The following is a 23,503-nucleotide window of genomic DNA, read 5'->3' on the forward strand; positions in this document are numbered from 1 at the left end:
GGCGCCGAGACTAAGCACAGGCACATTTTGCACGGGTAAGAAACTCCGGTTAGTTTCGGTTTCAACCACTTCAGCGAAACTTGCGACTGGGGGTGCACTAATGCATAAAACTTGGTCATTCTTGCCTACGCGCCTACCGCGATAAGGCTGCGACCGGGGCCGATTTGCAATATTGAAAGAAAAAAAGACGACCGTGGAGGAATTTTCCGAGTGTCCGGGATTCGAAACTGCGGTTTTTCGACGGCGGTGTTCAAATCACGGTGAAGGGCGAAGTTTAGTTCTCCTGGATAATGTTGTCGTGGCGACGGTACGACGCTCTAGCTGGCTTCGGTCCGGCTGCTATTGGAGAAATTGGCGGTGACATATGTGTTTTGCTGGACAATGGTGCAAATGGAAGTTTCCTACCACTGCTTTTAGCGTCTAGACATCAAGTGCGACTCAAATCAGGCGGAAGCAAACTGACATTAGAGAAAAGTGAAAAATGAAGGATCAACGAAAATGTATCAGCAGTAAGATGAATTCCTGATGAAAAAACAGCGTGCACTTGCACACAACACAAAGAACAAGAATGGGGGCCAGAGCTGACTCGCAACAGAAGGTTAATCAAAGAAACGAACACGTATATATAAAGTGACCACCTAAAACTGCAGACGTCATGACGACGCGGGAGCAAGTTGGCGCGCATGACAAGAAAAAGGTTTCTAAACACGAGCTGAGTGCAGCCGGCTGTTCAAATAAGGGAATTCTATATCTGACAAGGTCACCACAGAAGGTTCCCTGACGCACCGGCTGGCATTCTTTCCAATGAAAAAAGGCCTCTGTCACCTCATGGGTCACTTAGAAGTGTGGTGGAAGGGCCTGCGGTCTTCGAAAAGATGCAGGTAACGGTATGCAGGTAAGCTGTCCCGCGAGACACTGCCACGTGAATTGCGGCGCTTGAAAATACGCACATTCACTTAGCTTTCTGTTTCGCCGATATGCTTTTTACAGCAGGACAATAGCCGTCGGTACACAACACCGTTCACACAAAAGATGAAAAGCGGCAAGTGATTTGCTGTGCAAGCCCTGCGGTTCTTCAAGCTTCCGGCTGCCAATTTTCGGTCGAATTATGGCAGGACTGTATATTTTTTCTACATATTTTAAAATATTTGTTTCTATGATGCGCCATTACCATCGGTTTGGTAGTCCATACAGCAGAAAGCGTTTAGACTTCCAATTTTTAGCATTACACTTTCGCGCCCACGGTCGCTATGTATCCTACCACAACAACGTAGCCATGGCGTCCGTTTTCAAATGAATGGTTTGGTTTACGGGGGTTTAATGTCCCAAAGTGACAAGGGCTATGTGGGACGCCGTGGTGAAGAGCCACGGAAACTTGGACCACCCGGGGTTGTTTGACATGCACTGACATCACAAAGTACACAGGCCTCTAGAATTTCGTCTCCATCTAATTGCGACCACCGCGGCCGTGGTCGAACCCGCGTCTTCTGGGTCAGCAGCTGAGCTTCATAACCCCTTAACCACAGCGGCGGCCTGTTTAAAGTGAAGATAAAAACTCGCGTAAAAACGCGTAGAAACGTAGAACATGGATTCGCAGCTTTTTTCGGCACAGGTACTCATTGTTGCCTGGCTGTTCCGTCCTGCTGGCCACATTGAGTGAACCGCTGGAAACTGTTTTACCGCTGACTGCAACCGGACTGCTTCGACAATCCGAAGAAGAGATAGCATTGGATTACGTCGCATCCATTTCGCTATATTTGAAAAAGGCTATTTCACTCACCTTACAACCCGACATGTCAACAATGGTTGAGCATAGACGCCAGCCTCCAAGCGATCCATCTGGGGCCGACACAAAGCGGAGCATGTAGGTTGACAGCCTTGACAGTTGTTCTTGCTTTTGTACTTCTAGCCCTAGCATTTTTTCTGTGTGATGCCTCACTGATGTTAACAAAAAAATTTTTACGCTCATGTGAAGCGCTGCCTATCTTTGCGTCTTGTATCTTCGGCCGCGCGTGTTTTTTTCATTAGACATGCAAGCCAATCATGACCCAGGACAAGGTTGTGAAAATAGCGCGAAGACTCAGTGTGAGGAATGATTCGCAGTGTGTCAAGGTTTCAGACGAACTCAGCAAGAGCAGCTTCGTTTGCTGTCTAGCTTCAGCTCGGTGCAAGAATGGCGGAACGGGATCGAAATGATCTTCGTCAAATTTGCGGTAAGGCTAACTTGCCTTTAAGAATGTCAGTCAATTACTGCATGACAATGCAGAGCTGCAAGGAGGAGGACGGCGATTTGAAGGAAATGCCGGGAGGTTAACCGGAATAACAACCGGTTTTCTGCCCTGCACGGGGAGAAAGGGGTTAGCCGATAAAAATACGAAGGAGAAAAGAGAGTAGCAGGAAGATGAAGTCAGTACGCAAAGTCAGCAAGCGTTCCGTAACGTCACAGCCTATCCCGCATGCCAGATATGTTCTCAAGAAGCGGAGCAGTGCCTTCGAGGCATTCACCGCCGACGATCGCCGCGGCCAGTCGGTCATTTCCGTCAGTGGGCGTCAATCCAGACGCTCCACCGCACGGCCGAGAGACAGCCTTTCGACACTGCGGGCAAGGCTTCGACAAAAACATGCGGGCTGTAGTCTTCAAACACCCGCAGATGACACATGCAGGGCTATCAGTGAAATCGATTAAGAAGGAGTAATGGTTGCTGAAAGTTACACCAAGCCACAGGCGACACAGCAAAGTTGCTTCACGTCGTGTTAGGCCGGAGGGAAGCTGGAGCTTCAGATCAGGGTCCAGGGATTTCAAACGTGATATCGATAACTGGCCTGATTTCCACGAAGCAAGCGTGATCTCCATATACAAGTACCCGAACACTGCCCGCTGCGTCTGATCTCGAAATAGGGAATGACAAACAATCCCCATCGTGTTGAGAAGTTCGCGCGACCTCTTCCGCGCGGTGATTGCCTGCTGTGCTGCTTTGACCTGGTATCCATTGGTAGCTATTATCCTGCCCTTTATTGATGGCAGAGTGATGTAGTTGTCCGATTTCCGCAATCAGTTGTTCATGGGCTCCACGGCGATGTGCAGCCTGTAAGCATTGGAAAGCTGCTTTGGAATCTGTGTTAATATACCACTACTGAGGACGCTGCTGATTGATGCGTTCAACAGCAACAAGAAAAACGATGAGTTCTGCAGTTGTCAAACAAGTCTGGTGAGCTGTCCTAGCTCTCATTCCTGTAGTCGTTGCGGGGTTGACCACAGAGCCCGAAGATCTGATGGGGTTCACTGAGCTGTCGGTGCAGACGTGCGTGGAAATATTCCAGCGACTTGTTTTAGTTCTATCCGCGAAACATCAATCTTCTTCCGGATGCCAGGTATTGAAAGAAGCACACGGAGATTGTGCAGACTCCAAAGTGGAGAGGACGGTCTAGAGGCAGTTGTAAACTGTGACAGAAGAATGGCGCGATGTGCATCAATGGTGTTTGTAAATGATAAGATCGGTCTGGTAACAGGAAGACTGGCAAGATAGTGAGAGGAAACCCGGCAGATGAGTCCAAAATGTGCCCTCAATGCGATAACTGTCATTTAAGTAGTGACTGGAAGCTCCTGGGCATTGAGTAGGTTGCTGCCTTAGAGACACATTTCAGCAATCCTGAGCAGGTCCGGGAAGCTGGAGCCTGAACGCTTTGTAGCGCGTCGAGAATTTCAATAACATATCAGACACATAGTATCCTCGAACGCAGCAACGAGTGAAGCCGTAATCAGGTCACGAAGATGTTTTCTGCTCTTCTTGGCCTGTCTTATAATCAATCCAAGACGGGGACAAAATATCAGGATGCTGTTATGGAAATGTGCTAATAATATATGGAAGCGGTTATGGAAAACTCCAAATTACAAAGACCTCTTAAGATTGGCTATTGTCAGGCTAATAAAAACTGCCCTATATTTTTGGCTATAGCCGTACAAAGCAGAAAAGAACGCTTCTCACTCCGGAATTTAAATTTTAGAACATAGTTTTTGTGGTTGGCGAAGGCTTATCGTCACCTATTCCTTGAGTCCGAGAAAAACTGCTCTAACACGTAAAAGAAAAAATTTCATAAAGTTTTGTCTTTACATCTTGCTGAACGACGGGTATTCCCTCGTCCATGATGCTAATACGAATGTTGTCGCTATGTTCGTCAAAGAACTCCACAGCAGAAACAAAGAGAATAGGTAAACGCATTGTAAATCTGCTTTTCGTGCTAACTCACTGCGTCAATGTTAGGTAAACGCATTGTAAATCTGCTTTTCGTGCTAACTCACAGCGTCAATGTCATACTACTAACCAGAATATTTTGTTACCTGACTGCCGCAGCGTAACAAAACAAGGCCCATTCCCTTACTGTAACCTTTGTCCGTAAAGTTCCCAGACTGAGTCCATTAAAAAAATATGTTCAACACTGAAGTCATTTGTGCAGCACCCCTTGGAAATAGTCTCCCTTGCAGCCTATACACCGTTTCGACCACTTCTTGAGGCCTTCGAAACAGCTGGAAAACGCTTCTTTTGGCAGGGCTGTCAGCTCCGTTGTCGTGGCGTCTTGAATGGCCTCCACTCCGCCTATTCAGAGACATTCTAGGGCTCTGTTCACACGAAGAAACCGAAAAATATCGCATGGGGAGAGGTCAGGCGAGTATGGCGGATTGGGAAGTACTGTTATGTTGTGCTTGGCGAAAAAATTTGTCCCGCTGAGAGCAGAGTGCGGCCTTGCGTTATCGTGGAGAGGGCTCCACTGTCCAGACGCCCATAAGTGAGGGCGACGGCGTCGCTGTGCATCCGACATATGTTGGAGCACGCAGATATAAAACTCCTGATTTACCGTCTGCCCTTGTGGGACGAACTCGTGGTGTGTGACACCTCTGGCATCGAAAAAAACGGTAAGTATCGTATTTGTTTTGGTCTTCTTTCGCCGCACCTTTCTCGACGTCGGAGAGCTTGTGGACCGCCATTCGGCGCTCTCCGTCTTCGTTTTAGGACCATATTGAGAATACCATGTTTCGTCTTCAGGAATGATGCTGTCGACGAATGCCGAATCCTTCTCTACCTCGGAGGGCAAATCAGCACTCACTGATGCCCGCGTGTCCTTCTGGTTCATTGTGAGGGAGTGCGGCACAAGTCTGGCATTCAGCTTTGGTTTCCACAAGTTCTGGCGCAAAATTTTCTGGTATGTTGTCTTGCTAATGCCGAGAGCATATGATAGCATGTGGACCTTAATGGTGCAGTCTTGCTGTACGACTTCCTTGATCCGAGCCATGTTGTTTACATTCCGTGAGGTTGAAGGGCGTCCCTGGCCTGTATTATCTTCAACCGACGTTCTCCCCGAAACGAGCCTCTTGCGCCCCTCGAAAAGTCGCGCCCGCGATAATGTCTCGTTGCCATAAGCTTCACGAAGGAGTTCATACGTCTGTTTGGCCGTCCTGCCAAGCTTCACAAAGAATTTTCTGTTTACACGCTGTTCGAGGTGAACGTCCAACTCTCCCCATTCACTCACAGTAGAATGCGCAGACGACTAGTGACAACGTATTTTCTACATGTAGTGCCATCGAGCGGCTGCCACAGCAATTAACACAAAGAGCTGAGGTTAGCCCGAAAAGATGCCGCTGAACACACGCGCCAACATTTGTAATGGGGAACCATTTCTAGAGAAAAAAATAAATCAGTCTCGAAACTTTACGGAGAAAAGTTGTAGTTTGACAACCCCCCATGCTTCGCAGGTCCACTCGGGACGGAGAGGCAAAGAGACAATGTTAAACTCAGCTGGAACAAAACGAACGTATCCAAGAATTACATGTAAACCAGTACATGATGCAGAAGCTGGGGTGCCCAAGCTTGCATGCAGATGCGTTGGCGTCGGAGTCTTCGTCAGAAGGAACGGAGGTATACTAGGAGTTGGCATTGTTCGTTCGCTGTCTCTCATATCTTGGGCGCTTCGAATTCCAGAGGACCGACTGCCAGAGATGTCTCGGAAATGTACAGACACATTGTGGGGCTGTCTTTATACTAGCCGGCAAAGTAATCGGAATCCTCCGACAGAACTCAATCATAATACTTCTCAAAGTGTGGAATGTAAGGTCCTGTTTTACAGAGGTAAACACTTTGTGTTCGGTGCTTTTTATTGCAGCGCTAGCTACTGCAGCCCCGCGCAGTTGGCACTGCTGTATGACAAATACAGATCCTTAATTCAGAATATCAATTTTGTTGCAATTTTATAACATTCCTGTGAGTTCATGCAACTCTGGCCTCCTCCTTGAACTCACCCACTTCAAAAGCACGAATGGCCTTAATCAGTATGTGGGGCTCGAAATAGTTTACAATATGGTGACAGTGCTTTCACACTCGGTATGCTCTTTTTCTAACAAAGTCAAATTGGTCCATTATATTTATGTTCTATATCAGTGATCACGACGGCGTCTCTGCAACTATTTTCTGTTTTCAACTAATATGAGCGGTCCGTCTTCCGAGAATACTCCCCCTGTGCTATTCATCACATCGCAGGAGCCGAGTCTTTATTTTCTATATTGATTGATGGGTATGCTCTGCACAATGTTGATGACCTTTGCAGCTTCTTTAGAGACACACTTCTGGCACTTATAGATCACCGCATATTGCATTTATTGGTGTTTATACTATGATTTCCTTTCTGATTTACTCCCTTCTTTAATTTGTTTACCACAAGATACACAAGGTCTCCCTATAATCGAGACTAACGAATGGGTCTCAGTGGTTTGGCGCACCGTCTCTGACTCGCAATGCAAGGGTCTGAGGTTCGATTTCCAAACAGTCTCCCCACTTTACTTTTCAGTAATTAATGACATTTACATGCTTTCTTGTGATAATAACATTCTATTGATGCTATGATCTCATAATCACAATTTAACTGATATTTTAATCATATTCAATCGCCAGCTCAACGTATGACGTCACGCTCAAGTTTTGTTGTACGAGGTTAGCGGGACGACGCGCTTTTATCCCCTGAACGGGACCTTCACGCTGTTGCGTTAATGCCCCCGCAGTAGCTCAGTGCTTGTGGCGCTCGGCTGATGACGCGAAAGATGCGGATTCAATCCCGCCCGCGGCGGTCGAATTTCGATGGAGGCGAAACTCTAAAGGTCAGTGTACTGTGCGATGTCACTGCACGTTAAAGAAACCGAGGTGGTCGAAATTTCCGGACCCTTCACTATGGCGTGCCTCATAGCCCTCCGTGAAGGGCAGCAAACCGTTTTGTTCTTCCGGTTAACCTCCCTGCCTTTCCTCTTCTTCCCCCTCTTCCTCCTAAATGCCAGTAAACCAAACCAAACCTATTGCATTAATACATAGCTCTAGAAGTAATGAAACATATGATGCACGAAGAGTCGCAGGCACCCGCCGATTTCCAATCCCTAAAAGCTTACCCCTGGCCGGTTCTTGGCTTAACAGCAGCAACGCGCATGCACTGACCATTTTTATAAATGGCGAAGCCGATTTATAAATTTGGAGGAGAGTATGGTAAGAGAGGTGAATACAAGGTGGACAAAAAGGCAAGAATTTCAGCCATCAAAATCGGTGTTTTTTCTGAGTGATTCGCAAACAGGATGTACTAATGCACCGGTCGCTCTGAGCAATGTTTGCCAATTCAACTAGTTCACGTTCGAGCTTTGTTTCATGCCTACCGATAACCAGTGTATTGCGCAGCAGAAGGTGATACTTGCACTACTGGCGACAGGGTGGGCGATTCAAACCGAAACAATTATTTGGTAAGTAGGACAACCTCTGCCCGTGAGACAGGGATTCGTCTGGCCAGACGTCCTTCCCCATCTCTCGTTTAAAGTTATAGACCTTCTTGATTTTAAATGAAAAGGCTCCGCTAATACACCATGCTCCTGCTAAAATACGTTTTCTTCAAAAATCGCTTGTTGAAAGTTAGCGCTCGTCCTTTCCACTAGTGGGCTGTTTTTCTCGTGCTTCTACCGTTTTCTATCCTCATCCTAGCCTACCAACGTGTGCAACTGGCCACTCTTTTGTCTTAGTAATTATTGTACCTAACGTTTCTAATAAAGAGATTAGTAATTTATTTTAATCGGGATTCTACAATGGTGGAGACGGCAAAAGCCCATGTTCATCCACAGCGACAATAATACGCAGTATTTTATCATCACCAAAAAACACGCGATTAAGACAATTTGAACATGAAGAAGAAAATGAGATTTTAGCCAAGCGAAGCTGAATACTTCAGCAGGTAAAATCATTTATTAGGTGCAAAGATATTCCATTTTGAAGTGTCAATCAACCGTGCTTGTGTTACCTTTTCAGGCAGTAGTACGTGTGTGTTGTGTCAGCATTTAATTTTTCATGTCAGCGTTTCATTCACTATTGATTGAACTGGGTTTGCAATGCCAGCTATCGTGGTAGGAAAACTAGAACAATCGTATAAGGAGCATACATAGATAAATACATGCGTAAGCCACCCCATCATACATCGCTATAAGGAGGTAAAGATTCCACACTGTATTCACATTTTCCACAGGACGCATGGAAATTAACATGACTACACTTCCTTCGCGGCGTACCAAAGCTGCTTGATGCTCCAGTAAAATCGTTAGAAAAATGCTGCAGGACTCGAGAAGAGGTACTTATAGCGCACGGATACGCATCACGCCTCCCAATGGTAACCTGATTTGAGTGGAATATGTCTCAGCATGCGAGCCCGATTTGGACTCCACTGAGCAGTCCTGATGCCAACTAATAATGGAGCTTTCGGATTCGGTGACTGTTATCGCGGCCCCGGGGTTTTTTCAAGATAGTACATACCCCACCGTCACTATATGTACTCCGACTGTTGACGAAGGTTACAACATTGTAATGATACATAAGTTTTGCTTTAAAAAATTATGCAATTCCATGGCGGCATCGAGACACCTCAATATATTGTCATCAGTGAAATGTTTTCAATTGAGCAATAAATTTGCAATTTAATGACAAGGTGATTAGCATCCACTTAGGTTTCATCATGGCGGTCATCTTGACACCGGACAGTTTAAGGGAAATAGAAATAAAATGTCATCCTGAGCGCTAAAATATCGAATGTTCTTTGCGCCGTCTAATGGTGCCGAATGTTATTTATCCGGCCATGACAATAGTTTAACTTGCGCCGTTATATCGAAACGCCAGCGAAGACAGGGGTGCAGCATAGGTGCCGAGCTAAACAACTTCGCTATTATATCGGGACTATAAGATTAACGAGAAAAAAATCACCAAGTGCACATGATTATAATCTTTAATTGGAGTATACATTCCATAGTTTATAAAGAGTGCATGGATATGAAAGGTGCTAGAAGGCAATGCAGGCCTAAAGTAACCACCTCAAAATGTATGTAATAACTACCTTCATTTTATAAAAAAAGGTGGTTGGCAGAACATTATTCGCACATCTCAGCATATTCAACGCTTTTAAGATGTACATTGTGAAAAAAATTAGGTTTATTCAAAATCAGTGAAATCAACAGCGTTTCCGTTCGCGTACTCCGCGCTCCAAATAGGACACAACCGCTAACGCAGCTTTATTTGTCGATAATGCCGTTTGATACGCTCCATAGAAACTCGTTACGGCTAGGAACGAACTGAAATATTGCTTCATAATGTTACTTTGGGATCAGGAACAGTAGGGTATAAGAGTTAATGTAGAATACCTAAGTAATTTTCGAATCGGTGATGACATTGCCTTGCTAAGTCACTCAGGAGATGAACTGAAAATCATGATCAATGAGTTAGACAGGCAGAGCAGAACGCTGGGTCTAAAAATTGACCTGCAGAAAACCAAGGTAATGTTCAACAGTCTAGCAAGGGAACAGCAGTTCACAATTGGCAGCAAGGGCCTGGATGTGGTAAAGGAATACGTCTACTTAGGGCAGGTAGTGACCGCTGATCCGGATCATGAAAGGGAAATAACTAGAAGAATAAGAATGGGGTAGAGCTAACACGGCAGGTTCGCACAGATCATAAATGGCAGTTTACCAAGAATGCTCAAGAGAAAAGTATAAAACAGCTGCATCTTACCGCTATTCACCTATGGGAAAGAAACTTGGAGGCTAACGAAAAGGGTTCCGCGTAATTTAGGGAAAACGCAGCGAGATATTGAGAGAAAAATGATAGGTGTAATGTCAGGAGACCGGAAGTGGGCAGGGTTTGTGAGGAAACAAACGCGCGTTAAAACATCGTAATCGAAATCAAATGAAAGAAATGGGTAGAAATGGGAAAGAAAAGAGAAAGCAAGATAACCGGTGGTCCATATGGGTAACAGAGTGTATTCGAAGTAAAGGCAAGCGTAGCAGGGAATGGCAGAATGTTAGGTGGGCGGATGAGGTTAAGATGTTTTGGGGAAGAAGCTGGCAGCAGCAGCAAAGTACAGGGTTAAATGGTACATAGGGAGGTGTTTGACCGTCCTGCAGTGGGCGTATTCAGTATGCTGATGATGTTGATGATGAATGCTACTTCATATAGGACACAACGGAAGCGCGCGTGCGCAGGCTAAGAACTTCAAGCTGCTCGTAGAATGAAAGCGCGTGCTAGATCTGGGGCCATGAATAACGGCTCGAGCCTTTCGACGCATTTATTCTCCTTTCTTTAAAGGGACACAGCAGAAGTTGAAGTTGGCTTGTATCGATAGAATACCACCTCCTACACAAAAAAAACACTTTTCCTGAAAATAAATTTCTTGCAAGAAGAAAAGGGCAAGAACTAAAATACAGGTTTCACCGCAACAAGCCTCTCTCGTAAGTTAAAGCGTGATGATGAACTAGGAGAGCAGGGGCCACAGACCTCTGAGGCTGACAAACGTGCTTGAAGGTTACGTGTTTGATCGATATTGAAGTATATACGTTCCGTTTTGAAGCCGCCACTGCACATTTAGCACACGAGCAAGATGGGAAAAAGACAACCTGAATGATGGAAGCCATAGAAAACCTGCCATTGGCGGCGCAACAGGCCGTCACCTGAGCTTCGGTATGTTTTGGGGTGCTCCGCGGCTACGGATTCTGCGTTCCCGCATGGTTTAGTTATGCGCACGGATTTACAAAGGCGGAGTAGTAGAGTACCTGCAACTGCCTAAGTTCGTGCAACGGCACACAACTGAAAAAGAGCTCTATATAGAATATCTCAACGCAACTGAACGTTGGCAAACGCACCGCTAGGTGGGTTCGCCTTGTCAACGTATACAGACGCTGGGCTGCCTAACCAGCCATGCGGTGCCTATTATTACAGAACTTAAATATGCCCCCACGTACCAGTTGGTACACATCAGTTCTGACGGCGCCTCGGCGGTGACAACGACACTCTGAACTTCTCGGCGCTAGGATTTTCTTGCCAGACCCGCCGCTTAAGCCCTCAAAAGCATCGCATGCTGTGAGGGGTTGTGGTAGCTTACTGCAGGCCGCAGTTCTTTGCGAGAACTTCTTTGTCGTAGTCGGGAACGGGATCCATCGTAACGTTGGTGCAAACAAAAACGAAGCGACGAAGGCTGATAGTGGCCCTCAAGGTCCGGTCGGCAGTAGTTTTCATATCGGCGGCTGCTAAGCGAAAGAGCAGAGCTCCCCGCCAGCAGTCACGAAGTCTTCGTTTCCGTTTCCGCCGCTTTACTTGTCCTATTTCTTCATCAGAAAGTTCCGACTTTGAATCGCAGGGGCGGGAAAAAGTTTTTCAATTTGGAGTCCAAATCACATAGGAATAAATGCACCTTTCGGTGCCGGACAAGCGGCAACAAAGCCACAAAATGTTTAACTACTGGATTCTAGAAAAAAAAGAAAATTTATAGCTGTAGAAGGACGCTGGATGGGCGAGTTGGTGCTTCTTGACAAGAACTGATTTTTTCAACAGCGCTAGCAGGAAATGACAAAGAGACATACACGACTCTGACATTACAACTAGTTTACTAGAAAAAAGGAAGTTAACGTATACAAACAAAAATGGGTGCACATGCGCACTGTCATACGTTAATGCTCAGATACAAAAAGCCACATCATTCACACGTGTTGTACCCGACTTCCATGCCGTGCTTTGTGTAGCAAGGTCATTTCTTTTGAAGACATAACTAAAGACGTTTTGCCTCCTTATCATCAAAAAATAAAATAGATGCGTTATCAAAGCATATCTAGCTTTGTCTGTAAAAGAAATGGCCTTGCTACACAAAAGCGTAGCATGTAAAGCGGGTTAAACACATGTGAATGTTGTGAAGCTTTGTATCTGAGCATCAGTGTATGACAGCGCGCATGTGCGCCCATGTTTGTGCAGTATTGTGCGTTTTTATCGTGAAGAGTCAAAAATTTCTCCGCCTCAACCGCTGGCTCATTTCTGATGAAACTGCACACAGAGCTTGCGTATTATGGTAACTTTTGTATCGTAACAAATTTGACAACGGTACTTAGTTGAGCCGTGCATGATGCGAAAACTTAATCGCCTACGTAAAGATCGGCGAACCAAAACCCGCAGATGACGTTTTTTCGCTGAAGGGTGGCGGTGGAGCCATCTGTTTCCGGCAGTCGAAAGTGTCACGAGAAGGCCGCCGCGTCGAGCGTTTTAAGAAGCGCGGGCAATTTGAATATGCCGCTCCGGCCGTTTCGTCTGCTTCAACTGAAGTGCTTACAACATTTTCTGCTAATTGAGCGGAGAAAAAAATAAGAACAACTGATTTAACGAGGCTTTACCTTTCAAAGAATATTTCTTGCAACGCTCGCCTTGGCGGCCTTGTAGTGCCGCTTTCCACAGCCGAAAACAGATGCCGCCATAGCAGACCTTCAGCGAAAAAACATCGCCTGCGTGTTTGGTCCGCCGATCTCTACGTAGACGATTACGTTTTCGCATCATGCACGACTCAACTAAGCAAGTCATCATCATCATCATCATCAGCCTTACTACACCCACTGCAGGGCAAATGCATCTTCCATCTCTCTCCAATTAACCCTGTCCTTTGCCAGCTGCATCCACCCTTTGCCTGCAAACTTCTTAATCTCATCTACCTACCTAACCTTCAGCCGCCCCCTGCTAGGCTTACTTACTCTTGGAATCCACTCCGTTACCCTTAAGGACCAGCGGTTATCTTGCCTTCGCATCACATATGCCCTGTCCAAGCCCATTTATTCCTCTCGATTTCGGTTAGGATGTCATTAACCCGCGTTTGTTCTCTCACCCACTCTGCCCGCTTCCGGTCTCTTAACGTTACACCTACCATTTTCCTTTCATGGCTCGCTGTGTTGTCCGTAACTTAAGCTGAACCCTATTCATTAGCCTCCACGTTTATGCCCCGTAGGTGAGTACCGGTAAGATACAGCTGTTGTACACTTTTCTCTTGAGGGAAATTGGTTAACTGCCACTGATGATCTGCGAGAACCTGCCATAGCACTCGACCCCATTCTCATCCTTCTATTTATCTCCCTCTCATGATCTGGATCAGCTGTCACTACCTGCCCTAAGTAGACGTATTCCTTCACAACTTCGAGGCTCCCGCTGCCAATTGTGAACTGCTGTTCCCTTGCTAGACTGTTGAACATTACCTTGGTTTTCTGCATGTTAATTTTTAGACCCAGTGTTCTGCTCTGCCTGTCTAACTCATTGATCATGATTTGCAGTTCACCTCCTGAGCGACTCAGCAAGACATTGTCATCAGCGAATCGCAGATTATTTAAGTATTATCCATGTACTCTTATTCCCAGCTGTTCCCAGTTCATGCCTCGGAATACCTCCTGTAAACAGGTGGTGAATAGCATTGGCGAGATCCTGTCTCCTTCCCTGCCGCCCTTCCTTATTGGAATCTTATTGCTGACTTTATGGAGGACTATAGTGCAGTTGCTATATATATCTTCCATTATTTTGACATAAGGCTCTTCTACACCTTGATTATGCAATGCCTGTATGACTGCTGAGGTTTCCATTAAGTCGAATGCTTTCTCGTAATCAATGAAGGCTATATAAAGAGTTTGGTTATATTCTGCGCATTTCTCTATCATCTGATTGATAGTGAGAGTATGATCTATTGTGGAGTATCCTTTACAAAAGCCTGCCTGATCATATATTTCAATAAAGTCTAAGGTTGTCCTGACTCTACTAATGATTGCCTTAGTAAATATTTTGTAGGGAACGCGTCTCTCATAGCCTTAGTCGCTTTGGGACGTTAAACCCCCATAAACTAATTTTGTAGGGAACGGATAGTACGCTGATTGGCCTTTAATTTTTCAAGTCCTTGGCGTCTCCCTTCTTATGAATTAAGTAACTAAGTAAGTACCGTTGTCAAAGTTGCTACGATACAAAAGTCACCATAACAAGCAAGCTCTGCGTGCAGTTCCACCGCAAATGAGCCGGCGGTTGAGGCGGGGAAATTTTTGGAATTCTTCACAATAAAAACACACAATACTCTATTTATAACTTCACTTGCTATCTTCTAATAGACCAGTTGTAACTTCAGTGCCGTGTATGTCCCTGCCTATGCCTGGTCCTGTTGTGCGGCGCTGTTGAAAACATTAGTTGTTGTTACTTGATAGCTTTATGCTCAGTGTCCCTGTGACATGGGTTTCACCATGGTGGTGTCACAAAAAGTACTGAATTAATTTCTTCACGTCTTATTTTCGACAGAGCACGCTATCTTTCCGAATATTTTGCTTGACGCACCGCCATTTTGGGGCGGCGATACACTGTGGAAAGCACTGATAAATATCGTATTCTCTACATTCCCGGATGCGTGTGTCTACTGTCTTTTTGTCCAAAATTGAAACTGTTGATAGGCTTCTTTTAAGGCTTCTTTTGCGCCTCTATATTGCATGTTCACAGGCCAACTGAGTCAGCCGTAAAACAAAGTATGCCCATAGTGTCCCTTTTTTGCACTATATCTTGCGTAGAACCCAGCTCTACTGTATACAAATTTTCGACAGAGGAGAACGGTTAAAGAATAATTTTTTCCAGCCGACAAAAGACGAGGTACTAGAGGAGAACCTACAAAGGACAAGGCTGGACTAACAACTGGATCTTTATTGTGCACATTCATTCGAGTAACCGTCACGCATGCGCGAAGCCAAAACAAACAACCTACGTTTAAGCGCTTAAGAAGTCAATCTCTTTTGTTGTCAGCCCAATCGACGGGGTACTGACGAAAGCTTCACCATGTTTTTCTTATAGATAGACCTCAGGAATTTCACGTGCCTTTTGTGTTTTTCGTGGCCTTAAATGGTTACATGATTGGAACGACGGGAACACTTCCCGGGGCATCTACAACAATGCAAGGCAAGATTGCCATCTTCACTAATACCAATTTTTGTTCGGTGCTTGCGCAGCCTTTCATTAATACAATCACCAGACTGTCCTTTATAACACTTTCAACACTCCAGCGGGATCTTAAATACGACTTCTGTGTTCCACCTGGCAAACATTGTTCTATGCTTGGTGTTGCAGTGTTCCTTATTTTCATCAGGCATTATTCGTGCACAGAGACCTGAAAGCTTGATAGGAGCAGAAAAAACCACGTTTACGCCTTGACGCATGGCGACTTTTTTACATTGTGCGCCACTTTGTGGAAATATGGCAAAACTTGAACTCTTCTTTTCTTCCGCAGTAGCCTTCTGTTCTTTCATGGCCCTGCCGTTCAATTCCTTCAACACAGACTCGACCACTCCTCTCACCATTTTTGTTGGGAAGCCCGCACGATCGGCCTGCGTCATGACACTAGCTGAGACAGTGTGGCAGCAACTTCTTTTTACAGCGTTTGAAAAACAAGCCTTAGCAATACTTCGCTTGACTAATTTGGAGTGGTTAGAGTCGTACGGGAAGGGTTGTTTTTGAGTTCTAGATGAGTACATCCAGCACACATGGCTTTTTCATGACAGGGTTAGTAGCAAGTCTAAAAAACGAATGGAGTTGTATGCGGCTAGTTCGTGAATGAATTTTAAATGGGGTGACACTGCCTAAAGGCACTCATGATGTGTTCTACACTCATGATGTGTTCTACTACCAGTCGCTAGGAGTCGTTAGTTCCGCAGTTTAAAAGCACTAGAAAATCCTCTGCATATCTTACAATTCGCACAACACGCGCGTCGTCCAAAACTCTTAAAAACGAGCGGTCAAACTTAGCGAGGCAAATGTTACAAAGCACTGGCGCTACAGTAGCTCCTATACAAATCCCATTCTTTTGAATATAAAAACGGTTATTGAACTTCACAAGATACGAGGACAAATAAAACTCAAGGAGCTCCATAAAACTCTCACTTTGAATCCCGCAACGACTGAAACGCCAAAACACCAGATTCGTCCATAAGTTCTTTCACCGCATGGAACAGGAGAACGGTTATACCGTCAAAGTGCAATTTTGTAGCACCTTTTCTGATTCCAGTCAACAAGTTTCACACGATGTGGGGCCCCTCGTGTTCCCGCATTGCCATGCAGGGCTTGGGAAACCCCTTTAAGAGCTGTGCCGGCCTTTTATGGAGAATAACCTGGAGCCAAAGGTGGGCTTCATCTGTTGATCCAAAATGGAGTCCATGTCGGCTTTGCAGTAGCTGAGTTGAAAATTTTGCATCCAGCCTGCTATGGTCCCTTGTGGGTTACTTGAGGGCAGAGTCAACCCAAATGTGGGATTTTATGCAGGAAGAACCTGGGCTAGCCGAAATGGCGGTTTCCGCTAAACACCGCTGCAGGTCCCGCTTCGGCCGTGATGGTCCTGGATGTTGGGCGTGCGCGCGTGATGCTAATCTGGATCCATTGTGAGATTCTTGACGGCAGATGCCACGCAAAGGCGGGCTTTATACCGGCAGAATCTGGGCTTGCCCATATGGGGCGGTCTGCTGAAAACCGCTGTTGGTCCCTCAGGGGCCGTGATATGGCGGGTAAGTGGCCGTCCGCGCATGATGCCCACATTGGTCTCTTACTTGGTGCTGGAGGGCGGATGTAACACAAATGTGGCTTTTATACCGGAAAACCTCGGCTGGCTGAAGTGAGGCTGCCATAAGAAAATACACTTGTTCTGCATGGGCAGTGATGGTGGCTATAAAACGAGCGTGCGGGTCTGCCCTTGTCAGCTACATGCGGTGCATAGGCAACATAAATACGTGTTTTGTGTGGCAAAAAACGTGACCTGCCTAAGCAGAGCTGTCGATGCAACGACGCCATGGGCACTGATTGGGCCGTAACTGGGATGACCACGCAGTTGTGCCTCCCCTACAGGTTATTCACATAATAATTATAAGCATATTTATTAAATTACTGATCATTACATGTATGAGGTTCTCTCAATCGTGCAAGCGGCGCTAACTAACGGTATAATACACACCAATACCTACGCCATGTTTCCGGGGTATGCTGGACTACCTGCGGCTCACCGAACTTCATTATAGGTCTAAAATAGGCATGGCCGGTTCGGACTGCAACCTTTCTAGCTGATGTTATGATGGAAGTGTATGAAAACCCACTATAGACACAGTGCTGCAAATAAACATCACGTGTGACTTACGATGGGAGTTAGAGATATGATGTTTTTGCACCATATTGGGTTCCTTAGTGTCCTCTAGGGGCAAAAAGGAACGGCGCAGCCCAAAAAAGGTCCACACCGGCCTCGTTTGGGAAATACGTAGGTTAGCCCAAATTTCGCTGGACCATGCAGTACCCGCATCGACCCATTTGGAATTAGGCCAAAAACTGCCAACTCGGACTCAGTGGGGAATGTGCGGGTTGGCCCTGCTGAACCGGAATCGGTGCCGTTTAGTAAAGAAGGTCAGGTTTTGGCAGCAGCATTTATGCCACCCTCATGCGCCTGGAATAGCACCGTTCGGGGTGATTTGCAGGCAGCCCACAACGCCCCCACGTGGGCAGAATTTGCATACTCCACACGGGCCCCAAATGAGCTCCCCACGCCATAGCCGCATGGGGACCAGTAGCCCAACTAATAATAGGGTAATGGTCCCGACTAATAGTTCATATTGTGCTGCTTGGGTCATTAATAAACCTGGAGGCCCCATTTACCTTCCTGTAGTATAATATTTGCGGGCGCATTCGTTCCGTTTGGCCAGACTATTCAAATCTGCCTATCACAGGATTGCTTCAAAGTTGGTTTTAGGTCCACATGATATTCTGTCTGGCTTTTCTCTACTAGATGAGATTAATTGCAGGTTCAGTATACGCTTCCAATGCTGGATTCTCTTGTCAAGAATATGTCATAGTGATCTTTTAGGTGATTCACCTGTGTCTTAATTTGCTGCGATTCAAGATTGGCAATGCTTTAACGGCCTGGTGTGTCAAACAACACAGGTTGGATGAGTGTTTGCAAAACACATACACAAGTAAGACGGATGGTACTGTCAGAAAAGTATATTCAAGCCTCTTACATGTCCATGATGGGGCAGCAAAAAGGAGTAAGGCTGCTATGTTCTTGGTGGCTGCAAAAAGTAAGCAGAAATTGGAGATAACTTTTGGATGAAGTGCTATTGGGACAAAAAAAGCAAACAACAATCTACGGCGCCCGTTAGTATATTTCATTTAGAATAAATAGCGGGACAGAACCTGTGCACCACAGCTTGGCATACTAGAAAAAATTTCTGATTTTCTTACTCTGATCTAAATGAGGAGCGCCTACACAGTGTCCCACACAAACCGACATCGGTGCTCTTCACTAAGCATGGGAACCTTTTTTTTGTACAAATGTTTGCTTTGAAATCGCGTACACACAATTTTCTAGAAATATACTATCTACATGCGAAGGAAAGGCCACTGCCTTTCAGCAAAAACCACTAAACCTCTACATAAAATTCTTGCTGTGAAGAGGTTAGCCGTTTCTTTCTCTTGAATAAACTGTGCCTAAAAGGAGTGGCCTCGTTTTCCATTATTTTCTTCCCACAACATTATTGCCCTGGCTTTGAGCTATGAACTAAGCCCTGAAGATTATAGCAGCAACCTAGTACCAATAGCAGTAAACTGCCTGCGCTTTTGGGCTCGTAGGCGACAGTGATAGAATCTAATTAGGTAAATTATTAGAGATCTGAGCATTTGAAATCATATATGTTAGACTCAGCAGAACGAAGGAGAAAATAAAAGATTGTCTCACCCTGGACAATAGACGACTTGGCGGCGACTCGCAACATCCTAATGCAGAGGGCCTCACTAGAACCGCGTGACCGCGTCCTCCCTATGGCAGTGTCTTCCACTGACCGCAGTTATCGCGTCTTCAAGGGCGAGCGAGCTTCCATGGGTTGTGAGAAGCATCAGCTTTCAGTAGTTGCTGCAGCAAGGAAGCGAAAAAAAAATGGTAGACAACGTGGCAAAAATGCAGGGTGCCTACTTGTGAAGTCACCCTACTGCACCACTCGAATGGCTGGAATTATATTTATAAAATAGCTTGTAAACTTTTATTTCAAAAAAGGGAAGGAACTGAGAAAAACGAAAAAAAAACGCAGATGCCTTCATATTACCATCTAGACGTGATGCACCCGACATGATGAAATACTCCTTTTTCTTTGATGCAGGACTTCGACAAAAAGTTGTTAGGAACCATTGCGCAGAACACGAACAAATAATAAAACTGACAGCTCCTATGAGACCGACATTGCAGCCTTCGATCTGAAGGGCACGCCACAGCGTTTAGCGCATGGTATTTATTTCGGATGTCTACGCACGGCAAGGAGATGTGTACAGTAATAATTAAAAAAATTATCACAATGACGTCACCGGAGCGGCAAAAATCGCAGCGTGCGGCTGACGCAGTGCCGTGCTTTGCGAGCATGCCTGGCGCTTTTTTAATCGGCGTGTTCGTAACGGCAGCGCCAAGCATTGCAATTTACCACTCCAGCGGCACGTCACTACTGCTTATGTTTTTTACTCGCGACTGTACAAAGTCTACAGAAGAAGCAGTGAGGAAGTGACAGCGCAGCATCAGATCGAAAGGCAACCCACTATGCGTAACTTCAACAAACAAAACCTTGGCAAGCAGGTACAATACATAAAAACTTTGTTTTTATGTTTTCTTTTTATGGGTGTTTACGTGACAAAGCGATTCAGGCTATGAGAGGCGCCGTAGTGAAGGGATACGGAAATTTCGACCTCTTGTGGTTCTTTAGCGTGCGCTGACATCGCAGAGTACACAGGCCTCTTGAATTCCATCTCCCTTGACATTCAACCACAGCGGCCGGGACCGAACTCGCGTCTTTCGTTTCAGCACGGGTGTGACGAAATCACTAAGCCATCGCGGTGCCACATAAATAGTGGAAACTATTGCGCGGGAACTCAGCTGTCCTCATGAATTATCCTTTCACTCCAGAATCAATAGAATAAACGAAACCGCCCTTTCATTAACAACATAGAAAAGGCTGACACCAGACAGAAACGGCCTCACATATACAAGCACTAAACCCAATCCGGCTTGACAAACAGTCCTGATGGCTCATGTCGCTGCACAGGTTCATAATTTGATGAAACTGATGGCTGGAATATCTAGTGGAGAAGGAGAAGGAAAAATTTTCGTTAAGTAGAGTTTGCTTCTTTGTCTTCCTCAGTGGAGCCCTGAGTTTAGGGTTTCAGGTACCGCCGCGATCCTGCAGGCTCGCTAGAACAGCTCTCGCAGGTCTTGCTGGACAGAGGGGTCTCATGAAGAATGGGCTGCCAGTCCGTGGCCTCCGCGATCAGCTCCAGCGGCGCGCCGTTGCTCCGCCATTCAATTCGCACGAAGAGAGCGTAATCGGAGAAAGCGGTGTGACTGCTCCTCTCGCCGCACCGTGGCGCGCGTGACCCAAGGCTCGCTTTACCTGATGCGGACGGGCGCAGAGGACGAAAACGCATTTTTCGCACTCTGTGTGCGACGCGCACTAGAAAATTATCGCACAGCACAAGTGGCTGACTGGTGCAATTAGGCAATTACTTTTTTTAAATTATGACGCAGACTTAGGACCGGGGTGAGGCAAATCGTCATGAGAACGTTCGTTTCACAACACGCAGGCAATTTTCTTTATTTCTGTAGCCGTGCATGGTTTCAAAACACGTAACATTTTACAGTTGAGCGGAGAGGATAATTTCAATTCTGCAGTTCTTTTACATATTAGTTTATAACCTGAAATTACTTTTGATATATAGAGATCAAGGAGTTCTGTCAGTTTTCCTCTAGAAATGGTACAAATATGATTTGTACTTACGTGCGTGTAATATATTTAGCTTTTAGCGCTTGCAGATACCACTGAGTGCATTGTCCCACTCAAATGTTGGGCTTCCTTTTTGTGGATGGCTCTTTTGTAACGTGTTCAAATGTATCATATTATACCGCAATCCTGCTACAGCCTCGAAAGAGGCTAGCAGTATCCGCAGATAAATAAAAGCCTGCAATGCATAAGGTTTTTTTAAGGCGAATTTAGTCTCGTTTTCTTTTTCTTTCGTGCGCGGCAAGCAAAAAAGAGGGTTTAAAGCGCCAAAGCTACAGCTTGGCAGGATGACAGATAAAACCATTTGAGGATAAATGACATTTTATTTACAAAGACAAAATCGGAGCCATATTGTTCGGTATCCGTTTTTACATTGTGTTTATTTTAAACACGGAGCACTTTCCTGTGCAGTGGCTCGCAGGGAAGCTTTTTGCGGTAAGCAGCCCTGTCTGTCACAGTAGCGCTGACGTTGGCTAAGAGTGGCCTCATGAACTTATAGAACACTACAGGTAGTGTGCTTGCGGCGTGGTCATCCCTTGCTGGGCAAACGAAAAGGGGGCACTTCTCTAGTCGAGGCAATAACAGTTCAGCCAGCTGCTGAAACGTTGCTCTTTTTTATGTGCAGCAGGGCAATGTCAACAGCCTTCTTAACGGTCACAAGGACCGTGACAAATTCTGACTTTGGGAATGTTAGCCCACCCCTTGATTGCAGGTCAATAAGCCCCATCAGCACGTGACTGGGTCAGTCCGACTGGTGGAGGGGAGGGCAGAAGCTGCATGTTCTCCGCTCCTCAACTGCTCTCGCCACGAACCCTGCTATATAAGCGATGCTGGCATTTGCTTTGGTTGATGGGGGCCGCTGCACTGAAATAGAACATACCCATATTAGTATATGGGGCTAGACATTCTGCAATGTATCCCCATTTGTGAGAGCACAAAAAAAACAGCTTTTGGCACTAACCTACAACAAAGTTCCGCAAAGCAAATTTTAGACAGCATGTAGAGACAAAGCTTGTGCATAAACCAAATATCATGTAACCACTCAATGTGCATTCCCTCCAGATTTTCATATTTTGGTCATTGATACCACTCAGTTGTTATAGCCTTCACATAACGCGAAATGATCGCTTTTTGGTGGCACTTTACATGGGTGGGGTAGGTGAACGAGTGTGCACTCACGAAGCATCGGTCGCTTTCAGGGATGTGAAGAGCTCGTCAATGTGCATCACAAAATCTTCAGTTCCCGTGAACCTGAAACAAAAATATGCACACTACTCATATCAGCCAAATATATGCATTAGACAAATCGCTTTTGGCTGCAAAAGAACAGCACTAGTAGTCCAGCAAGCCAGCCAAGCGTAAGCTCTTGAGAAACATTTGATGCAAGATATACCTGGCTGGGGCAACTTGCGCTGTCTCGGTCGAATCATGCGTGGTTGCCTGTGCTGTTGCTTCAGCCGGAACATCAAATTCGGAGGACGTCACAATCAGGGAGGCACCATGCATACTGCAATACATGTAAAACAGTTACCACCACTACTAAGCAGCAGCAAAAACTGCTTGTAACACGTTGCCCATCGGCACATCAGGATTTGCGTGCTCGTGTGTTTTGAACTATAAAAAATTCCAGTCAGCCGGCAGGCTACAACACTAGCAGTTGCTCGCATCGTAAAATCTTAGTTGTACAAGGGCCTGAAATGTGATAAGCTTTCTATTTTGAAACTAGAGACAACCAGTTCAAAACTATGAGCACTCGTCCCGGAGCTCAAATAACATGCACCTACCTCAAAACAGTCTCTCTGTTTTCAACGTTTGAAGCTTGGGATGGGCACAGGCTTCCAGTCCGCAAGATCCTCTCCGGGCTAAATGTCAAGGCTCTTGCATCCAGACAGTAGTTTCCGCCAGCCATTTTCCGCAAAGACCTGAAGAGGAGCTCGACGGGGTCGCTCGAGAAGTTCCTTGTTAAAACATAAAAGAAGCCGCTCTCGAGACGGTACTTAATGCATAGTAACATACATTTGCTTATCAGCAGAATAGGTTTGTAGGTTTCAGCACTAAGAAACTTTTTCCCGCTCCTTTTACAGGAATTGTAGAGAGTTTCGAGGTAGTCTGGGAACTCCTTCTCCAGCCATTGTAGGCGTTTGCCGGTAGCGCAAAAAAAGTGAATTTGGTCAGGCTTTCTCATATGCACATGTGCTGTTCGGTTGGCCACATTGGGGATGGCAAACCGCTTCTGCATCATCTTCATAAACAGTATTGTTGCGTCTGCGTTCGTGAACTTTTCTGCCTGTGGGTGGTAACTGGGGTATTCTTTCAAAAAAGAAAGCGCCGAGATAACTTCAT

The 23,503-nt window shown here is 45.7% G+C and overlaps 1 long non-coding RNA gene across 1 annotated transcript; it reads right to left on the bottom strand.

Moving 5' to 3' along the window:
* Window positions 1-21,775: 21,775 nt before the first annotated feature.
* On the bottom strand, window positions 21,776-22,679 carry LOC144097426 (uncharacterized). Its single transcript, XR_013307016.1, has 3 exons — window positions 22,554-22,679; window positions 22,340-22,411; window positions 21,776-22,024 (listed from the first exon to the last, which is right to left on the bottom strand). It is a non-coding gene; the product is annotated as an uncharacterized LOC144097426 (long non-coding RNA).
* Between the last annotated feature and the right edge of the window lie 824 nt (window positions 22,680-23,503).

The sequence above is a fragment of the Amblyomma americanum genome, chromosome 7 (genome assembly GCF_052857255.1).
Source record: "Amblyomma americanum isolate KBUSLIRL-KWMA chromosome 7, ASM5285725v1, whole genome shotgun sequence".
NCBI classification, from domain to species: Eukaryota; Metazoa; Arthropoda; class Arachnida; order Ixodida; family Ixodidae; genus Amblyomma; species Amblyomma americanum.